Here is a 22,483-nt window from a genome sequence, read left to right on the forward strand (position 1 = left end):
TTTCTTTTTGCAGTTGGGAATAGATCCAGGTTGTCCAAGATACCTGCTCATGCTTGCAACTGTAGTGGACGGCCAATCCAGGGCAATCAGGCGACGAGAGGAAGTGACAGCAGTGTAAAACCGGGAAGGAAAAGATCAAGCTGGCATTACTTGCCGTGAATGTGACTTTCAATGTACAGAAGTCCAAGAAACTTAAATCGTTAGAATTAATGATGACTGTAGAAAGTGTCCTAGACTACAAAAATAAAAATTTATTTTAAATGGCTGCAATTTTTGCAGCCCTTCTCAGCACGATGTGGAGTCTAATTCTCCACCCCTTGAATAGGGGCCTTGTGATCTTTGTCAAAACAGGAGTCTCAATATTGGGTGATTTCCGAAGAGGCTTTTGCATGCCTCTGCTTTTGTGTATGGAATCCTGCCACTTTGTGAACAGGCCGGAGCCAGCCATGCAGGGAAGAGCCCAACCACCGGCTCGAGCGGCTCCCAGACCCCTGCAGCCAGCAGCAGGCGCGGGAGGGGGCCCCGTCCCAGATGAGCGGGGCCCAGACCAGACTGTCACCCACAGAACTGTGAGATACATAAGCTGTTCTTTTAATCCACTAATGTATGGGTTCTTTCTCATGTGGCACATGCTAAATTAAATTAAAATTAAAACTCTGATTGATGGCCTAGGAAAGCCCCCCAGGCAATCAGAGTTTGAGGGTCCGAGATGCTGAGAGAAGAGAAACTGACTGCAACGAGCATTGTGTTTTCACTGCTTTTCCTCTGAGATGCTGGCCCATATGTAAATGCACAGGGATGCTGAGAGGAGAGCAGACGTGGCTGTTACATAGCAGAGAAGCAGACAAGGACACTGACGTTGTCACATGGTTTGGTGGCGGGGTGGGGATGGAGTTTAGGGCTACCAAGCAGCCAGAATTTGAGAGGAAATATTGTAGATAGAGAAGGAAAGTAGAGAAAAGAAAGCCCAAAGATCTGAGTCAATTTCACCGCAGATATTCAACAATCCATACAGGCAGCTTGGCATAGAGGCCGACAAGCTAAGCATCAAATGGCTCTAAGTCACTGAGAAGCTAAGTATAGCTCTCATCAGTCACACATGTGGAGGAGAAAAAATAAGAGTCAGTTCCTATGTCTTCAAGTGGTACTAAAAAAATAGAGTCTCATGGGAAGCACCGAAGGGCTATTCTCTACATGTAAGCACAGACCAGAGACAGAGTCAAGGCCTAGAGGAGACTGAACCCCAGACTCAAATCAGCTTGGTCCCGTAGTGGCTTTAGCCGATATACACTCCTTTTCCACCGGCCTGCCGTCAGGCAGTAACTATGTTCTCTGGAAACAAGAATTATCAGCAGAACTTCTATAATTTTTCATACACAATTTCCAGCATTTAACTAAAAAGTAACAGAGAAATGGTAATAAAATAATAATAACAAAAAAGACAGCCCCTAAGGGGCTAGATATTGGAACTACAAGAAATAAATTTTAAATTAACTGTGATTAATAGATCCAAAAATTAGATGACAAGATTGGAGAGTTTGCCAAAGAACTAGAACAATAAAAGAAGATTCTCAGAGCTGAAAATACATCACTGAAATTAAGAAAATAATAGATGAACTAAGAGATTCGCCACAGCTGAAGAGAGCATTTGTGGATCTGACCCTGTGAATCAGATCTAGACTGGAACAGAAAAAGAAATGGGGATGGAAAACACAGAGAATGGCAGACCCTGTATGCTTAACACAGGTTTGACTAGAGTCCAGGAAAAGAGAAATCAAGGCAGAAACAATTTCCAGAATTTTCTAAAAATTGCTGATTCAAGAAACAATAGAAATGCCAAGACAAAGAAAAGCACACCTGGGCTTTCCAGAACTTATGAAACTGATTTCCAGAATTTTCCGAAAACTGCTGATTCAAGAAACAATACAAATGACAAGACAAAGAAAAGCATGCCTGGGCAAATGATAGTAAAAACCACTCAAAACCAATGACCAGAAGAAATCTTGAAGCCAACCAGAGGGCACAAAAAGACACATTATCTTCAAAGCAGCAGAAATTAAATTGGCAACTGCCTTCTTAACACAAATGTCATGTCAGAAAACAATGAAATGATATATCAAACCTCTAAAGCAAACAGAAAGCCTACAGCTCACTAGGCAGTAAAAAAAGCTTTCAAAATTCAAGGTGCCGTAATGATACCCCCACAAAAGAGAAAAAAATGAAAGAATTCACAACATATCCACATTCAAAGAAGTGTAAGCAAGCAGTGTTTCAGGCATCAAAAAGGATCCCCGGATGGAGCAAGAGAAAAGCTGGGAGGTGTGAACGTCCAGGAGAAGGTGTGAGGAAATAAAAAATAAATATTTGTCTTATTAAGCAATGGAAATAATGACTGTCAGGACTTAAATTTTACAAAAGCACTAAAGTCAAGCGAGATTCCTTAGTTTTTGTTCTAAAGTATATTGTCTAAGATTCAGTAAAAAACCACTAATTAATATTAGATATAAATAAATCAAGCATGCTTAGTATGATATGTAAGATAAGTAATGTATAACTAATATACTAATTGAGAAGAAATTCTAATAATAATTAGCTCATGAATCCAAAGTAAAGAAAGACAAAAAAATCAGTACATGTAGGGGGAGGCCCAGCAGAAAAGAGGTGCGTGAGTGATCGGCTTGTATGTGACATCACCCCGTACGTCTCTTTACAATCCCAGGGGTTTCCCCTTGCAGTTAGGTACAACCCTCCTTCTCTGACCCCACCTGCTTTCGCTGCCCTCCTTTCTGACTTGGTGCTGGGCTCCCTGGCTTCTCTAAACCCTGTGTGTGCCCAACCTCCTCTCCCCTGGGGGCCCTTGCACTCGCTCTTCTGTCCCCCTGCTCTCTTTCCATGTATTTCCAAGTCAGCTGGGCTCTGATATGGCCTCAGCATGGCTTCCTGTGACCTCCTCTAAGCTGACCATTTAGCCACCTACCCTAGGCTGTCACATCACCCTTGCTTTTGTTTTTACCTCCACAGCCTTGATTTCCTGTGCATTGACCTCAATGGCTAAGGCAGTGTTGTTTTACTTCATTAAAATTTTTATTCTACCATTCATACAACCTCTGTTGCAACAAGGGCTGTATCTGTTTCTGTTCTCCACCAAACCCCAGCGTATGTGCATGGCACACGGTGTGCATCAAGTAAATGCAATAATCTGTGCTGAATGACTAACGCATCCTAGACCACCGTAGAAAATATCAGTTCCTCAAACACCAGAAGTTAATGTTTCCACTCTTCTTTGTATGAATCAGATAACCTCTAGGATATTGTATTTGAGTTTAAGTACAACATTTTAGTAAGTCTTCGGATATCTGGAGTTTGGATTTTATCTTAAGTGCAATGGGAGAAATAGACAAAACTTCAAATACTTGGAGCTGTTATAAGGAAGGTAGAATAGAACAGAACCGTGAATAAGTGGAGGTGCAAGGGGTGAGGGGAAGGTGCGGCCAGAACTGGGATACCCCAAATGAAATACATGTGCCCTGGGAGCAGAAAATTCCTTGATCACTGAGGTGGCTGAGGCTGATGCCAGCCAGCCCCTATCAGGGGTCCCGGACAGACGGTGTCTGTTTAGGGCAGCTGGACAAAAGAGCTTGAAATCTCTTTTAACTTTGTTTCCATTCTACAGAACTATACAATGGTCTTGGCAGTTAAGTTTGTATAAACAAAGTGAATACCACTCATAGTAAGACTTTCCTTAATCATAAAGGGCCATTATGGTATTTGTGCACTATTTTGCTTTCTTTCTAGCTTTTTTTTTTTGATGTCCAAAATTCCTGCTATTTATTTAGTATCTGAAGTATCTTGGTAGGAGGCTTTCCAGAACCGTGTGTCCCTGCGTTTGCGGCCGCTACCCCGTTGCACGGCCCCCTAGCTGCCTGTGTGCAGGCCCTGGCAGGGACCTTCTGACATGAGTCGCAGTGATCACCTAATTTTGGACAAACCCAATGCTTATTTTATTTGGATGTTGTGGTAAAAAAAAACCCTTACAAATGTTAGTGGATGAATGGCCTACTTCCTTCTTCCCGTCCGCGGGGTGGGGGTCGGGAGGTCTACTTGGCAAGGAGGATGTTTTGAGTATCAGTTTTCCTAGGAAAATTTTATCATCCTTATCTGATGGCCGCTAAAGTGCTATGATAAAATTTATCTTCCCTTGTTTCTTCTTCCTCTGTCTTATCAGTGAGGGGATGTTGTAACTTTATGGGAATAACACAAGCCGGCACTTGGGTTTTATAGGGGGATGAACATTGCATTTTATGAAATTGAATCGTAAAATTGGACCTTTCTCACCCAGGATCTCTTTTGTTTTCCCATCCCTTTGACTCTGCTCTGCTTCCACTGTCCACAGTCAGGTTCTCATAACATCTTACATGTGCTAACGTATTTTCATTTTTCTCATAACTACTCTCAAGCCTCCGAAGTCTGTCCTAGACAATGAACCCTAAATTCTGTGTTGGTGTAACTAATACAGGCCTGTAAGAAGCTTACGCCCTGTCTCAAAGCTCTCTACCTCCTGTTTCCAGAGGCGTCACGTCCAAACTTCTGGCCAAACATTCTAGGCCTTTCACAATCAGACCAAATTCATCAGTCCTGCATTAGCTGGACTAAGCCTTATCCAATTACAGGCTTCCCCAAGTCACACCTCTGGTTTTTTGCTCCCCTTTCATCCTCCTCTGCACATATTTCCACATTGAAGGCTGAGGACAATGCGCATGGGGGATGGTTAGGATAGAATTCCTGCCAGTGGAAGAAAATTAAAATCAGGGGTTCGGGGGTGATGAAAGTTTTAGGGTGAAGATACGAGGAAGAGACTTCGATACATTTCAAAGAAATATGTTTTTCATATTTAGCCTAGTATAAAAGCATAAGAAATCAATTTCTGAATTTAATTGCCCGCATACAGATGTTTGTAATCGTTGTTGATCCCTATTCATTGGAGCAGTGAATAAGCTCTTCATATTACAATCCCAGCACCTAAGACAGAAAAGCAGCTTTCTGCCTCTCGCATTCCCAGGACCTCACTGGCCATCTTACCTGTTTCTCACTTGCCAGCTGATTTGAACTGCGTGGGTGGGAGGTAAGCAGTCATAATCCAAAACTGTCCTATTCATCCCAGGACTTTGTCTGGGACCACTCTTTTCTCCTGTGTCCTAAAAATCACACGTCAGCCCCCCAGAGCTGTCAGTTGCCATTTCTCAATATCACTTCAGACATGGTGCAGCAAAGCAGTGATCGATCTCTGCTTCCCATTATCTTTGTTCATCTTACGACAAGTTGTGCTGAGTGACGAATGAGGGATGCTGACTCCAAACAGTCCTGTTTGTCATTGCTGTAAAATATTCAAAACATTAAAAAAAAAAGCAGAATAACACTATTTGATGAGCTCTTCACACACACACACACACAGACACACACACACACGTGCAGAAAGGCAGAAAGATTAGGAACGGCAAACCCCAGTAAAGCTGTCTCTTGTAAAATGCTGTTCGTTTGCAGAGGTTTCTAAGGCAAATAAATGCTAGTGTCTTTTTTTCATGTACCTTCTCTTGGCAACTGGAGGGTTTTGTAACAGAGAGCAGAGGCTAATTCACCCCCATAGTCTTTCTCAACCACAAGCTTCCCTGAGTCACCCCTACTCGGCTTCTCCCCCTTAACAAGGAAACAAAATGTAAATAAAAGAGAAAACTACTTGTAACTCCAGGGGGGGAATCTTTCTCCCCGCCCAGGGCAAATTACCTTTGAAACTGAAATCAGTCAAAGGGAGAAATAAAGTGGGAGAAACCCATTTATTGCCTACAATCAGTCATCCACTTCCACTCACCCGTGTCTCTCACCACCCAATCTCTCTGGTCCAGTGATACCCTCGCCGCCCCCCCCCCCCACCCTTGTAATCACTTATTGATATGGAGATGCACAGGCCAGGTGAGAGATTCTGGAAATCATGCAATTTTACCCACACTGGCCATTTTTTAAAGTACCCCTTTTTAAAAATATACTCATCTTAAAGATAGTCAACTCTGCTGTATTTCATCTTATCTTAATGGTGTCTTAACCTGCATGTGAAAAGCTAAAGTAATGAAATACATTTCTATCCTTCCCCGTCCCACTATCTAAAGAGACAAACCTGCTTTACTTCAGTTCGGTGCTCTGTGACTGTCTAAAACAGTTTCTCTTCTGAAACAGTAGAGAAGTGTTTAAGGAAAGTTAAATAACTTTCTTAGAGCTCTTAAGTAGGGTATTTACTGAGTGAATTTTTTAAATCTAATTACATTGTAAATTTAAATTACATTTAATATTACAAATTCCAAGAATATTAACACATCTACCTTCAAGTTCACTTACATTTATTGACTAACCCCCTAGCTTCAAGCACAACACTTAGACACCCAGGAGCCAAAGATGAGTAAGTCATACACTGGCCTTCAAGGAGCTCACATTTGTGTTTGGGAAACAAATACACAGAGGAAAAAATCATAATCCCATGTTATGAAGACGGTAATAGATTTATGTAGAAGGTTGATGGGAAAATTATAATGGAAACTGTTTGAGGGGTTCAGAAGGTAGAAAGCTTCATAAACAGGGAGGCACTTGAGCCCAGCCTTGACATATTTTTGAGTTTGGGAGGAAGATGTTCCAGGGAGAAATTCAATAATTAGGTCAACAAACTATAATCAGTTCCTAATGAGTTTCGTGGAAAACTTGGGGTTGAAAGCTGATAGGAAGCACCCAGCGTGTCATCCAGGAAGTCTGCGCTTCATGTTTGTAACAGGGAAACCTCCATGGACGTTCATAAGGAATTTGAACAGGTTTGTGCTTGGGAAGACAATCGAGGGGTGTGCTCCGACGGGATCCATAAGGGCTGGTCCAAAAGTCTGGATAATGACTTGGGGAAGTATTGCAAAATCCCATAAGACAGATGAGAGAGGCCTTAATAAATGCAGAACAATGGAGAGAAAGGTAAACACACGCAGAAGCACACTTGGGGCTCACAAGCACCAGCGTCACGTGGGAAATGAGCAGTGGAAGGGCAAAGAGCCTAGGACAGCCCACAGGTTTTCGAGATGCATGTACCCAGTTTTAAGGAGACATCATTAGCATCACTGGTGACATTTATGGAGGGCTTCCTCTGGGCCAGATACTGTGCCAAGTCTCCTGCTTCAAATCTTGTAACAATCTTGGAAGGCAGATACTAGTATTGCTCCGATACTAGAAAATAAATGAAGCTTAAATTACCTTGGGGAAATCATTGAACCGTAACTGTAAGATCGGTGGCTGACCTTGAACTAGGATCATTCTTTGCAACACAATTTTGTGTTTATTATTAATTTTTTCCATACCCACATGAGACAGGGGTCAAGTATTATATCCCCTTTATTTGAATAAGTGGGGAAAAACTTAGTGATCTAGAAAAAAGAATGATGGCAACTCAGGAATGAAGCTCTGGGTCTCATTACTCCCCTGCTGGACAGCTTTTCTGGCTCTCACAGACTTACTGCTATTAGAGAAGTCACTGCCTCCGGTTTCTATTTCACAAATTGCGTTTCTGCAGAAGAGATTCTGGGACAAAATGTACACGAATTCAGGTTTTCAGCTTCAAGCGAAAGAAACTGAAAGCACACAGGCACCTCCCCGGAGTTTAAGGGCAGGAACACAGCTAAAGGCGCGAGCCCTGGGGGTGGGGGGGGGGACCAAGATCTCTACAAACATCAGCACGGCCCCCTTCCTCCCATCTATGGACTCTTCTCTCTCTTCTCTCTCTTTGTGGACTGGCTTTGGTCAATGTAAGATTTCATTTTCTCTGAAGGCAAACATTTTATTTATTTATTTTTTGCATAGAAAAGACAAATCATAGCTACTGGGGTTTTCTTACATTAATATTGACCTTATTGAAGTAAAGAATTCTAAAATGTAGTTTCTCTTAAGCCCTAAAAAACCCCCTTATAGTAATATCTGGATTAGTGTTTGACCAAATAACCTAGCCAAGTTGACATATAAAATCAACTATCATAGCATCAATAGATAACTAACATTTATATATATATATGTATGTATATATCACCAAGTGTGAACACACCATTGGCATCCTAATGCTAAATCATTAATTTGATGTACTTAACCATCAATAAGGTTTGAGATATTCTTTGGTGAATATTTCTATCTGATTTGAATAAATGGAATTCTACACCTGAAATTTTAGCTAACTTTCTCCCCATTTAATTGGATTGTGTATTTATTTTTTATGTTCTTTTTTATATTTAAATAACAATTATTGGAGCTCGCATATGTTTCATAACTTGATTTGACTCAAATATCATACTCATAAGGGCACCCTAGCTTCGCCTCTCCACAGACCAGAAAACAGAGCCACTGAGTGCTCCCGCGCTTCCATCTTTGTACCTACATTCCCGGCATACTGAAAGATGCGGACTTCTATTTTTTTAGTTTCCATTCCTAAAACTCTTCTTTGGTTCCCAGTCGATTCAGTTCAGGTGTGGCATCAGTCTCTGGACAGGACAGTGACCGGAGAGAGGCGCATAGTGCCCACGAGAATGAGGGGTGCTAGGCGGACAACCCCATAGATGTCCAATACATGGGTATTAAGACTCAGGGGATTCGATTTATACTGCTTTAACTTAAGTTGAACAGTAAATATCTGAATACGCAGCATTAAAAATGGAAAATTTCATGGTGGGACTCGTCCCTCCTCCCACATTGCCGGTCCTTCACCTCAAGGGCCACCCCACCCACCCACATCTCCTCCACAGCAATGGCCTTTGGGGGCAGCAGGTAGAGCGCCACCTCTATTGTCCTTTCCCTCGATTAGAAATTTTGCCACAGGTAAGTGAAAAAAGAAGCCAGGGCCAGAAAGGCAGGAGCCGACCATTTCGCATCCCAAGCTTGACACAGTGGTTTGAGCTGCATATGAGTAGCATCGCTGTATATGTAAGCTGTATTAAGTAACCTGGGACAAGGTCTAAAATCAAACAAGGAATGATCCTATAGATAAGAATTCTAGCACCAGAGGAAGGTCAGGAGATACTTTGGGATATAGAGGCTCTGGTAGCGATGAAGTTGGGGCTTGGCACACGGTGCTATTGGCCCGTATGTCAACACCAAGCAAGCTAAAAAAAAAAAGCTCTTTGCCGCTTTCTGCCACCTGGGATATCTTTAAGCATTTGAACACGATGATTTGAAAGTGAAGAAATCAGAGGCATTTTCTTCTCCCCTTTCCCTTCATTTATTTAAAAGAAAACCACTGTAATGGAAGAGCTGTATAAGGGCCTGACATTGACATTTCTAACTACTGTCTGTTAGAAGACATAAGGGAGGTGAGGATACAGGAAATTGATTCCTAGATAACTCTTCAAGCGCCGAATCATTCTTTTTTTTCCTCACAATTCTATTTGTTTGATTGGATATTTTTGCAAACCCTGTCTTTGGTTTCAGGATGGGCACTGCAGCCTCACAGCAGAGCAGGTGGGGTTCGTGACTTCGGGTGGGTGTGTTTTTGGTTCTGTGCCTCTGAAAATAAGTGAGTGCGGCCTCTCGGAGCTGGGTCACGTGGCTAGGGGCTGGAAGTGCCACTGGATTAGACAGGACTTAGAGCCTCTCATACGGCGAAGTGGGCACATCCAGTTCTGAGTGATGCGGGAAGGCAGATGCTGAAGAGTAGGAAAGAACTTCCTTTTCCAAACTAGATATGAATCACATACAGTCTTTCTGTTTGGCAAACAATGAACTCCATACTTCTGTTCCCCTGTACATTTTTCAAAGGTTGAAAGAATTAGACTCACATAGAAGAATTTGGCAAATAATATTGGCTGACATTCTTAGAATCTATTCCCCTTTCCTAAGTGCACTCGGATTTTCCTTTGGGAACACCCCCCTGCCCCACTGTGCTACGGGTGTGAACTTCAGATGGGCTGACTGCACGCAGCCCCAACTCACATTATTCTACCCCCACTTCAAATGAAGATTGGTCCAGCAGGGGTTTTCATCCACACCCAGGCAAACCAGCATTTGGTTCCTTCCTGGCTGCAGTGATTGGCCCGATCAGAGTAAATCTCAAGACTTTTTTTTAATGCTGATAGAAAGTGACAGTCTCCCACCCCGTGGATATGAACCAAGCGATGTGTGGCCCTGGTCACTGCTGGCAGCCATACTGTGGATATGATGGAACCCAGCCTACGGAAGAAGCCGGAATACAGAGGAGGACACCGCCCAGAGCCACAGAAAAACGACAGAATGCCTCCCTCAGAACACGCCTGGACTTCTCAGAGACATGAGCCGGTAAATCCAGTTTATCATTCATGCTGATCTGAGCTGGAGGTCTGTCGTTTGCAGCCGAAACCATCTCAGGCCGTGCATAAAGCATCTGCGAAAGTGGACTTCTCCTGGGAATGAATGCTAGACCCTAGCAAAGGTGACATTAATCACTACTATTTATTTTCATTCACTGTACCATTTCATGGATTTAAGAATATCAGATGGAGAAAGAGGGGAGTTAATCAGAACCAAGCACTCTTTTGAAGATGTATGGATATAATAGTTGATTCATGTGTTTTTTATAAATGTTTGACATCAACTTGGAAAGTCCTGTTAGAAAAATATGCCCCAAAAGGAGAATGACCCATTTAGGGGTTGCTTGGTCTAAAATGTTCTCTCTGTGAACCAGCGGCTCGATTATATAACATACCCAACACAAGTCATTCTCCCCAGATAAGGCTTTGAAAGATCTTAATGTTCAAAATCATTATCTTAGATGGGCAAGATGGGAGCAATTCTTTATTATTCTGTAACTCAGCAGGCATTAGTTTATCAGATCAGCTCCAACAATGCTAAGATCCCTCAGCAAATGGAATACAAATTCTATTCCACGGAGGAAAAGCACAGAAGCAATGGCTTCTGAACCATGACAAGTAGTAAAGTGACAAAAATTATTCAAAACCTGACCTCACTTACTTTGATTTCCTCCTGAGCCAGTCTATGTAGAGAATATTGATAAATTGCATCCTTATGTTTGGGCTATTTACTTATATGAGTAGGAAACCTGACATCAACAAACGGCAAAGAACAAGTCCTAGCACTTAAAGGGCCTTAAGCCAGAAACCTGTTATAAACAGCTGAATAGATGCCACCACATTTTAAACCTTACGATTTGCCTTCCTACTCCCCACCCGCCTGCATGCCCCTCCCTTCACCCAATCCTACCAGGCAGCGATGCTCTGGGGAATCTGTCTTTACAAGACACTTGCATGATTTCTGTACTGCGCTTTCCATCCAGACTGGGAAAGAACCAGCTTTGTGAAAAACGTTTACTTGTCTCCCTTGAAAAAAAACAATGATTAACTATGCGAACAGCATCCACACAGGACTGAATTTGGTTCAGCTCTTACTTATTTTGCTTTCCTTACATTCTGCCATCTACTACATCTTTCACTGCCTTTTTTCTAAAATATCAAAAAAAAGATTATTTGATTCGAGGGAGGTGTCCAAATATTTATGGAGTAGTTAGAAAGTCTTTGTAAAATCACTTTGGGAAAAGCATTTTTTCTTTCTATAGATAAAAGACTTTAAAAATATGTTTTCTTTGTCACCGAGAGAGAAAGGTATTAAGGTATAAAACTACCACTTGACCACTTGGTATTCAATTAATATTTCACAAAGAAAATTATACATTAAGAAAACTCTTTGGTGTACAAATTCACGATATTGAAGAAAACTAATACTGTGTGTATATATTTTTTGAAGTGAGAATTCCTGCCCTACATGCCGGTTTATGGTCTGCTCTTGCGAGAAGACCATTCAAGCCTCCTTTGAACCATGGTTCCAATTTACCAGTAGATTAATGTCAAATCCTCCTATTTCTGAGATTCTGATATTTTACTTTCATTTTGCTTAATCAGGAAATATTTAAAAATACCTTGTTTATGTTTTCCGGTTTCACATCAGCTCATTTGCCAGCAACCTGTCCTCCACCATAGGGGTTCTGCAGAAGTAGACTGAGACCTGTAGAATACCGAAGTTTATCAAGCCATGAGATCTCCAAAATCTTAATTTTCCTCAGTTCCTCCCCAGGCCACACCCCGACTCCCACTCTAGAAATGAGTAATGTAATCCAGAAAGGAACCAAGGAGTTACTAAATCAAAGAGAGTGTAGCGTAGAATCCTAGCCTCAGAAGAAAGATCCATTTACATTTGTTTATAAATCTCTAATAAAACACATACAAGTATGATGCCAAAAAAATTAAATTGTGAAAATGCATGTGCACACCATTCTCATGATGGTGCCTGTGACCAGCTGATAACCATACTCCATTCGTATAACCGAAGAGGCCAAATCCAATTTCTAGAAAATGCATGAACTAGTTATCAAAGCGAACTTGAAAAACTGGCAGGGGGATACTCAGAACCTTATCTTTCATTTCCCCCTGAAAATCCCCAGCTGGAAGACAGAAGCTGTGATGGTCTGAAGGACAGCCTGGGAGCACGGCACTTGCTCGAATCTTAAGGAAGTAAATGCATTAGTCTGACTTCTGACTTTCAGCATCCTGGACTCTTTCCAAGAGGAAGACAAAACAAAACTAAACTACAGAAGCCATGAGATTCTATGTGGAAAAAAATACTGAAAATGTTTACATTTTTGAAAACCAACACTTGCAGCATTAAAGGATCCACCATAATTTATTACTCTTACCTTTCTAGCTACCCAAACATCAATAGCCAACCTCTAAATCTAAACAAGAAATTATAAATAATATATGTAGCTCAACCTCAAGCTTTAAACTTTGAATATAAAGCATAAGAGAAATGAAGTAAAGACATGATCCTCCATTTTCCTACTTTGCGGCTGCTAAAGCCGTTCTTGGACGGCCCATGGGCCTAGCTCTCTGCTTCTCTGCTTCTCACACACATTTTCCAGGAAATGGATCAGAGCATTCCCTAAACACTGGGAAAATTAAGCTCCAGAGGAAATATTTTAGAACTATGGCAATGGGTTTTATTTTCTTATTCTAGAAATAAGGGCAATACTATCTTGAGTTTGAAATGTCTTTCTCTTAAAGCATTTGAGCGTATTGCTTTTGTTTTATTGTTGATACATTACCCAGTGTCCCCATGACATAGTTAAAGCCTCTTCATTCACCTGGCAGAGCCGACTAGAACCTGAACCGCCCACATGTCTCTGAAGTTCATTCCACAAGGTAAAACACTGGCTGATTCGTAAGGTACCCACCCCAGTGACCAAGAACCCAAAGGCCTGAATAATAGCAGAAGGCCACACAAATTGAGGTTACTTCTCCTCTGGGCGTGAACTCTGTTCTTTTGTGATAGAGCTCGTTTCAGTTTTTAAAATCAGCCATCTGCCTTTTCCTGAGTAATTGTTACCTAAGGAAAGACCGGTCTGCGCTGGTGAACTCATGTCGCTTTAGGCCCAGGCACTTGCCCCCACGGCCCTCGAGCCTGCCGAGTCTCAGAACACGCCTTCCTACACAGACAAGGAGGGCCTTATCAAAACCTTGGTCAGGAAGCCAGATTTGGGTAGCAATGAATAAATGGATTTCCATTTACTACAAGTAATTAACTTCTTTCCACATCCATTTTTTAAACATAGAAAATTGGAATAATGTAACTAACAGTAACTATCTCACAGGGTTGTTGTGAGTTTTAATTAGAAATTAGGTATGTGGGTGTGTGATTTATATCATATTTAATATACATATAATGCAGTTAGAGCACCATATGATTTTAGTAACTCCTCAGTTTTATTTTTGTTTTTTAATTTGTGTCATTTCATTTTTACCTGTATGCTATTAACAATGTTCCCAATAGTCCCAGGATTGAGTCCCGAAACGCCAGCCTGCTGTGAGAACCCGTCAGGTCCGCATTCCAGCCTGCTCCTCCCAAAAAGTGATTTGAAGAATTCAGCAGAATTACCTTGATCATCTCAGCACGTTTACTTGAAGCTGAAATTATTTGAATAGCCAGGACATTCCTTAAATCTCTCTATATATATAAACTGTTATAAAGCTCATTCATGAATCTTTCACTTGAATTTTTAGGATAGTCCCTGATAAGAATATACGTGTGTGTGTTACATGTATCTGTTATATGTATGTATATATGACACATGCATACATATATTCAATGTAAAATATTCACATATTATATTGTCAAATATTAAGGATGTTCAGTAATTATGTATTAAGTATGTTTAAATTATTTCACACAGAAGATGGTCATCAAATAGGCATTTTTTCCAAAGGTTAAATGCATCTCCTGTCAATATTTGTCTCAAATATTAGCTGCACACATAGGGTATGGTATATGACACTGCATTTTTTAGTTCTTATTTAAAATCGGTATCTTTAGTATTTTTCCCATTCCATTTTTTCTCTCAAAACACTAGTTTGTTATTCTTACATTGATGTCATAGTGAAGATGGAATCGCAGAATCTTTAAAGACTATTTTCAACTTCCTGTGGATATCGTGAAACAAAAGAATAGTCCGTGAACTACATACGCAGCCTTCACTTTTTGTTAAAAGTTAAAGTCAAGAGACTTTGAAAACACTAAACTCCATGTTAGAAAGGAGAGTTTTAATTTTTAGGGGTTCTGGAGTTTCTATAAGCCTAAGTCAAATGTACTGCAAAGGGTATCTGGATTGCAGAATGTCTGCCTTAGGTGAGCCTTCAGAGCCTTAACTTGCTTATTCAGACTATTTCTTTTGTCTTTTAGTTTTAACTTTAAACGTGGTTTCTTGAACATGGTATTTGTCGAGCAAAGACTCTGGGCTGCTAGCTGTTTGCAAATATATTGGATTTGAGATCACCTTCGGGGCTAGAGCTACCTGCTACATATACTCAGACTGTGATAAATCATATAAACATTTCAGTTTTTGTTTAAAAGAAGTTATTTTTATTATATGCCTTTTTTTTTCTTTTGAGGGCAGAGTGCCTTTACCTGCCCTGTCTTCTTCTGTTTTTATCATCTTTATTTACATAACAGTTTCCTTCAATTTACAACTTACAAGCTGACTTGACTTCTGGATCAGAAAAAGAAAATATGTCTTGTATATTATTATCTTTTCTATGAGGCCATCTGGCTGTCGGGAAGCAGAGTCCAAACCTGTCAGCTTCTCGTGATATAAAGCAAATATGCATTATTCTGTGGAGGAAACTAAAGCAAAGGCATTCTTTCCTCATCTCTCCACCTCATGGAAAGAAGTTCAATTTACGGGGACTTCAGTGAAGGCGGTCTGCAGCAGAGAGGAAGGGCACAGCGGTTACCACAAAAGGACACCCGGAGTTCCCTCGAACAGCTCCCAGATCTCTGAAACTTTGCTGGAACTCCATTTAATTTTTGACAGAGGCTTTAGATATATAGGAAGAAAGGACAAGTTTCCAAGCCAAGGTGTTCTTGATAGATGCCACCTGAGGGGAAAACAGTGGTGTGTCGTTTGCTCAGCTATTCGTCAAGTTCGCATTGTAAGACTTATGAACAGGGAGTGTTTACAGCATATTCTGAGACCCAACCGGAAATAATATATGTTAATCATTCAGCCCACTAAACCCAAAACTCACTTACCAAAGTATCAAAGAATCAAAGCTGAATTAGCAAGTACCTGTCCCTCTTTATTCTAACAGAATTATTTGCTATGAAATAATCACATACACTATCAAAAAAACAGCATTATTTGATTAAAAAGCTAATGCCTCCAACTCACCAAGAATATTTTCAAAGTAATAAAACAGATGTTTTACTTTGTATAAAGCAACAAGCCTATAAAGCATTCATATCCACAGCTGTAATGTACATAATGATCTAGCCACCTAACAGTCTTCTAGAAATACCATTATACCCCATTTATCTGGATAATTCTCCTATTCTCAGAGCTGCCCACAGCTTTTAGTCTCATCCATCCTGCCACTCCTACAGCATGATAGTACACACCCAAAGCAATCCCTGAAGAGGCTGCCTCCCCTTTGTTAGCCTCTACCCATAATCTCTATGGATGTTCCAACTTTTCCCAACTTTCCCCTTGATAAGGAGACTGGCTTCTTCTCCCCGCTTACTCCACCAGCATTTCTAGGACTGAAGGTGAATTGGGGATTTTCTGTCGCCCATTCTGTTGATTTGTCCGTTGTATGTCCCCTTTCACCTGTGAGGAGCCTTCAGGCCACAGGTCATGCTATAAAAACAATGCCCAGGCCTGGGAGCTTATACACATGCTAACATTTCTCTCACCCGTATTTTACAAATCCCCTCATTGCCTATAGCTTTCCCTGTGCTGGGTCCATGCCTGAATGGCAGGTTAAACCCTGTAGATCTCTGAGATTTTTAGACTCCCTCAGGCTAGATTTTCTAGAACTTGGAAGCAGTTTTGAGAGAGCAATTTCAAATCTCTGCTCTAAGAAAGTACAAACAGAATTTCCCATTATAACTATTTCAACACGCATCTTCACAGAACCAAAGCCAACTTATGTCCATCAGGCTCAAAGAAAACGCTGGCACTTTCCAACATGCATCACAGTTTCTGGGCAGCCTAACTCTCCACTGGCAAAATTCTTTGGATTATATTCAGAACTTCTGTCGACAGGTTTTTAAAACCACAGGTTGATGATGTGTTTTAATTTGAATGAAGACTCCCCACGTAGGCAAAAAACAAGATTTACCATTGTCATTGGACCTTTGCCCCTGAAAACAAACTTTATTTTAAGCCACACCTTTCTGTGAGGTTTGACAAATAAGGCAACCAGATTTGGAAGGTGATGGATTCTGCGATGGAACTTATTTCATGGCTTCTAATAAAGATATTTTAATACTCCTGCCAACTTCAACATTGAGACTTGCCAGAACATAGAATCTCAAGTAAGCCTACCCCTTAATCTTGTGTGAGCAGAGAAGACAGGCCCAACATCAACAAGGGCTGGATGTGAGAGCCTGTCTCTGCATTACCTTTCCCAGTAAAGGTTAGGTGTGCACCAAGAAACAGCCTTTCAATAATAATAGCCGGTAGTGTTCACAGCCTTCAGTAAGAAGAGGGGGCTTCTGGTCAACTGAGTGTCTACACTGGAAAGGCCTTTGTGAGAATCGCCCTCTTACTACATGTGCTTTTTCCATTAAACAGAGACAGCTTTCGATTATTCAAGTTCTTTGGGAGAGGGAAGCAGAGAGAAAGGGACAAGACCAATGAAAGTAGCAGGAGATTAAAAACTGTGGTTGGCTTTCAATTTTGTTTTCATGCTTGCATTGGAATATGGGTGTGTCTGGCAGTCTGGGAATTTGCATTTCAAAGTAATGAAAAGAGACCGTGGAGACCTGACTCAGAAAAGCTGGAAAGTCATTTCCACTCTCCATCTGCCCAACCTCAGGTCACCCCCTTCCCTGCTGGGGAGAGACATCTCCGCTGCTCCAATAAGCAGACTGCAGTCTTTCTTGTTTCCTAATCAGAAAATGTCGGCATGGTTTTCCAGAGAATGATGATGTACAACAAGCAATGGAAGTTTAAATGCTTCCTAAGAAAATCAGTGGAATAACATCAATTTGCTTCTAAGGAAAACTGTAACTTGTCCTACTTTTCAGAGATGTTCAGCTTAATGTGCTTGATAATTGCATACATTTTGCAAAACAAGATTGCTTCTGGAACTTCTACCTCCCTGCACACACACACACACACACACATCCCTGATACTGACGCATGAGAGAGACATCCAGGTGCTGGTGCAGAAGAATGAAAATCCAGCAAACACCAGAGAGGGTTTTGTCACCTAGCAATGGAATTAGTGAGACAGAACCCCAAAACACTCTACCTGGAAGAGAAAACCCTCCCCAATGCTGGGTGAGGGATAATACACGACAAAGAATATTTTAAAATTTAACCTACACATTTTTCAATGTTCAAAGAGGTAAACATTTATATGTTTGGCAGGTGGGATAAACTAAATGTTCACTTGCCAAACACTGCTGTTTCAGTGAATGCTTTAAAAAGAATTTTTTTTAGTACATAATTTTGATGTTTTACAATCACTTCCCCATGCCAAATCCTTTGAATTACTGTTGGTGATGAACCAGAGTGCACAGATGCCTTGAAGCTTAGAAAATTATTCACCAGAAAATGATTTATTTCAGTCAGAGTTGTCTGAGGAGAACAGATAGCTCTAAACCATGCTAATTCAGGAACTTGGCCAAAAGTGGACTCGAAAAGCAGTGTTTCATAGCCAAGTTGTGGAGATGTTTGCACCATATCTAAATGGTTAAATTACATACATGGCAAATGAAAGTGACAAATATCAGTTAACACAAATTAAATCCTGAAAAGTATCTAAGAATGAGACACTCTAAGTTTAAAAACTAGAAATGCTTCCCGTTTCTAAAATGAAAGTGGAAAACTAACATTATGTCTTGTTTTAATCTAATCCATGCAAAAGCAGGTAATAGAACATGTTAAATTGGTAAATCCTATTAATTTTATAATTGATGCTCTTGGCTAACATCTTTATGGTAGAAAGGGATAATGCATGTTACCTAAACACTCACAAGGTTATCAGTAAAATCCAACTTAACTGAGCATTTTTACTCTATATGAAAAAAAAATTTTGTTCTGAAAGAAAAAACAGGTAAAAACCAACAAAAATGGGGAAATCTAATTTCATGTTCACAAGCCAACATTAGATAGGAAATAAGCAAAAAGAAACCCAAATTCTCTTTGGCATAGTTGGCATCCATGATGCCCAAGAGCATGAGTCATAAGTACAAAGTCAAGATAGATGGGCAATTTGCACAGAAAAGACAAATTTTTTTTTTGTAATGCATCTAAGACTTACTGTGATGAATATTAGAAACATGTTATAGAATAAAAAGGAAGAAAACAGTCATTATATTTCAAAGGATTTGATCTTAGTTATCTAAAAGTTGCGCAAACTACAGAATATATGCCATCTATTTTTTTTAGAAGATATCAATTTAAATGATTCTTATATTCTACACCATCATTATACTGGAATAGCTGTACTTAAGCTAAACATTTATAGAGTAAATAGGGCAATCAGAGCTACACACAATCTCAAGTGATGCACTCTGGACTTTGGAATTTTTATAGTTTTCAGCATATCCACAATCCCCTTTAAGCTTTGTATATAAAAAATAAAAAATATATATAGAGAGAGGGCAGAAGTCAGAGATTAGAAGCAGGAGAGGATTTCCTGGCTTGAGGGTGGAGGGACCGTGTGTCAAGGAATGCAGGCAGCCTTTAGATGCACAGAGCAGGCCTTGAATGACAGCCAGCAAGGACTCAAGGACCTCAGTCCTACAACCACAGAGAACTGAATTCTGCCCATGGGAAGAGTGATCTTGGAAGTAGATCTTTCCCCAGAACCTCCAGCTGACAGTCCAGCCCAGCCTACACCTGACGTCTGCCTTGTATACCCCGAGAAGAGAACCCAGCCATGCCATGCCAGACTGCTGATTTCCCAGAGCCGTAGTGGCTGCAGTCCTTCGATTCCACTTGTGCCCTGGGGCCTCAACAGCTCACTTAAGCAACCTGTCAATTAACACGCCTGGGCAACAGAGAGTCCTCATCATGTCAATGTCAGAGGAAAAAAAATGAGAGATTGGGCCCCACCTCTGAGGCTATAAATATTTTTTTGTTTGTATGGATAATGAAACTGGTACATTTTCAAAAAGTTTGCAAGCTAATTTGGTGCTTCAAGTATTAAATTGAAGTTGGTGGGGAAGAAATAAAATGGAGTAAGAGTTACAGAGAGCTAAGGAGAAAAAGCACAATGGAAACAAAGGCAGGGAAGAGGTAATGAGATCTGACTGCAAGGAGCTAAGAATGAGCCATGTTTCTATAGTCTTTAGAAATTAGTGGTGCCACTTCTTTTTAAAGTCAGTGGTACTATTATTACACTATTAAAAGTTTAATATTTAAAATAGTTTGTGGCATATGCAAGCTATAAGTCACTCACAAATGACCAGACTCAAGGTCTTATTCTAGTATTTGCAAAGTTAGAGAAATGAAATACAAAATACTAGGTTGAACCATAGGAAACTGAATATATAACCACTTGTGACCTACAAAAATGGCAGCGTCGTGTGGCTCCACTTACTACATTATTAGGGGAGTATTCAAACGGGGACGTGGTTACAGTCACATAATTAATCCTGAGGAGGAGAAAGCTGAATAGTGATTGAACAACTGGTAGGCCTCCCCACGGAGGAAAAACCGGGCTTAGCCTTTAACAGAAAGTGCCTTTGTGATTTACATTCACAATAAGGAATATCTGGCTGAGAACAGAGGGATGCTATTTACCATAATTGGCTACCTTTCTTGAGGGTTTTAAGCATAAATGAATAATTTTGTGCAGCAGCAGAATACTTTAGAGAAAAGAATATTAATTTATAGCTAAAAAAATGAGATTATACTGTTGGAGTGTACATTAAATGACTGTTTAAGAAGATAAACTAGAACATTTTATCCCAGAAAGAAAAAGTATTACATCTCAGAACTTCTTCTAAGCTCTGCCTATGTCCTTTTGTATCTTAGTGCCAGCCTAGACTTCATGGCAAACCGTTTCAGTGATGTCTACAAGTCAATTAAGAATCCTTTGTTCTCCTAACATTTTGTTTTTCCAGCAGTGATAATCCCTTATCTTGAGTTAATCCTATGGTTTCCATGCTTCTCATACCCACTGATGCTGACTGAACCCATTCGAAGCTCATGCTAAGTAAATGCAACCAGGCCTGAGCTAGTTAACAATCTTTTTCTTCATGATTTCCCTTAGGAGTCAGCTTAAATAATTTCCAGATTCCTCAAATTCCTTGTAAATTCTCTATATCCAAACCCAGAGGCTATTTCACTGGAAAACCTTAAGCCATTAGTGGACATGACTTCCTTCTTTTCTAATTTGAAAAGCTGACCTTTTTTCCTCCTGTCTACTTCTTCCGTTTTGTTGGAGAAAGAAATATTCTGCTCCCATTTTCACAAATTCCCTGTACTGGTCCTATGAACCTTCTTTCCATTTGCTCCTCTCCATCCTTACTTTGTGAAATAGCTCTGGACTCCCGCGTGAATTCCTCCCAAATGGCTGGATTCCAAGCTGATCTGCACTGTCCTCATTTTATTCTTTCTAAATGATATTCCTCAGTTTCCCTCACAAGCATCACTTTGTCATTTTGTGTCCTCGCTGGGAATTTTTTCAGGGGATTTTGTTTGCATTCTTTCTACATCCTCTACCTGGATGTTGAGGCACCCTCTCAGTTTTATGCACTTCTGCACGTAAACCTCTGCGACCTCTACACTGCATTTTGTTGATGAAAGTCGCTCTGCTCCCTTAGCCAAAAAAAATCTGAATTCGGAAGAGTGGACAGCCTAAAGGGCTCTCTCAAGGTGAGGTGGCCTCACAGCTTTTACCACTCAGACTTTCTACTTCATTTGTGTCAATTTTGGTAATTTGCATCATTAAAGGAATTTTTTCCACTTGATGTAAGTTACCAAATGTATTGACACCACATGGTTCATCTTCCCTTATTTTTCTTTAAATGCTAATAGGATCTAGAGCGGTGACTTCTCTTTATTTCTGGCACAGCAATTTGTGTCTTCTGTCTTTTATTCACATTCTTAATGAGGTCTTTCTGAGCAGGGACATGGGACAAAGGTCATGTCATTGCAAAACCTGCTTAGCCTGCAAAAAAGGCCTGGCTTATTTTTTTAACTTAACCTTCAGGCCTTTCTCCCTTCCTCCAGTCATCCTAATCAATTAAGCAACACTGTAACCAGGATAAAAGACCTCTAGAGTGTAAAAGAACCTGTATGGGTAAAGATGCTGAGATCGGGATCGATCCACTCAACCTAAATATCCCTATTCTTAAGACAACACTTTGAAAGGGCTTATCAATCACCTGTATACATCATGCCTTATGCTGACCCCTACCCTAAAGGCCCTATAAAACTGCAAACCCTAAACCCTTAAGCCTGCCTCCTCTCTGAGGTCAGCTACACCGAGTGCTGTCCCTTTAAATAAAAAACCTGCCTGGTGCCCTTACACTTCATCTCTGATTCTTTCTTGAGACATAGACAGGGGCCTAGACGTTAAGGGGGCTCAAGAAATCCTCCACGAGTGGTACGTGTCTTCATCACTTTGCTATTTCATTCCGCTTTCTATCTTAAAATCAGTCTTTTTCTCTCTCCCTGTTTCCAACAAGTAGGGAAGTAGCTGTGAGAACCTGTGGGCAGGGAGGGGCTTGCACCCCCAGACAGAATGGCAGCCTGTTCAGTCCTGTTCTTTAGCAGCCTGCCCAAAAGTCTCCTTCCTCACTTCAGCAAGTTCTCAGAACATGAAACTCCCTCCACCCAGTGCTCCACAGCTCCCCCAAATCCTTGGGTGTAGGGACCTAGTTCCCACGCTGTGCAGATCAAGCAGATATTGGACGCCAGATG

The 22,483-nt window shown here is 40.8% G+C and overlaps 1 long non-coding RNA gene across 1 annotated transcript; it reads right to left on the minus strand.

The window, feature by feature from the left end:
• Positions 1-15: 15 nt before the first annotated feature.
• LOC118968456 (uncharacterized) lies at positions 16-12,586 on the minus strand. The gene is made up of 4 exons (XR_012129670.1): positions 11,969-12,586; positions 11,257-11,372; positions 7,117-7,251; positions 16-5,374 (listed from the first exon to the last, which is right to left on the minus strand). It is a non-coding gene; the product is annotated as an uncharacterized lncRNA (long non-coding RNA).
• Positions 12,587-22,483: the final 9,897 nt, after the last annotated feature.

This window comes from Manis javanica, chromosome 3 (genome assembly GCF_040802235.1).
Source record: "Manis javanica isolate MJ-LG chromosome 3, MJ_LKY, whole genome shotgun sequence".
Classification (NCBI taxonomy): domain Eukaryota; kingdom Metazoa; phylum Chordata; class Mammalia; order Pholidota; family Manidae; genus Manis; species Manis javanica.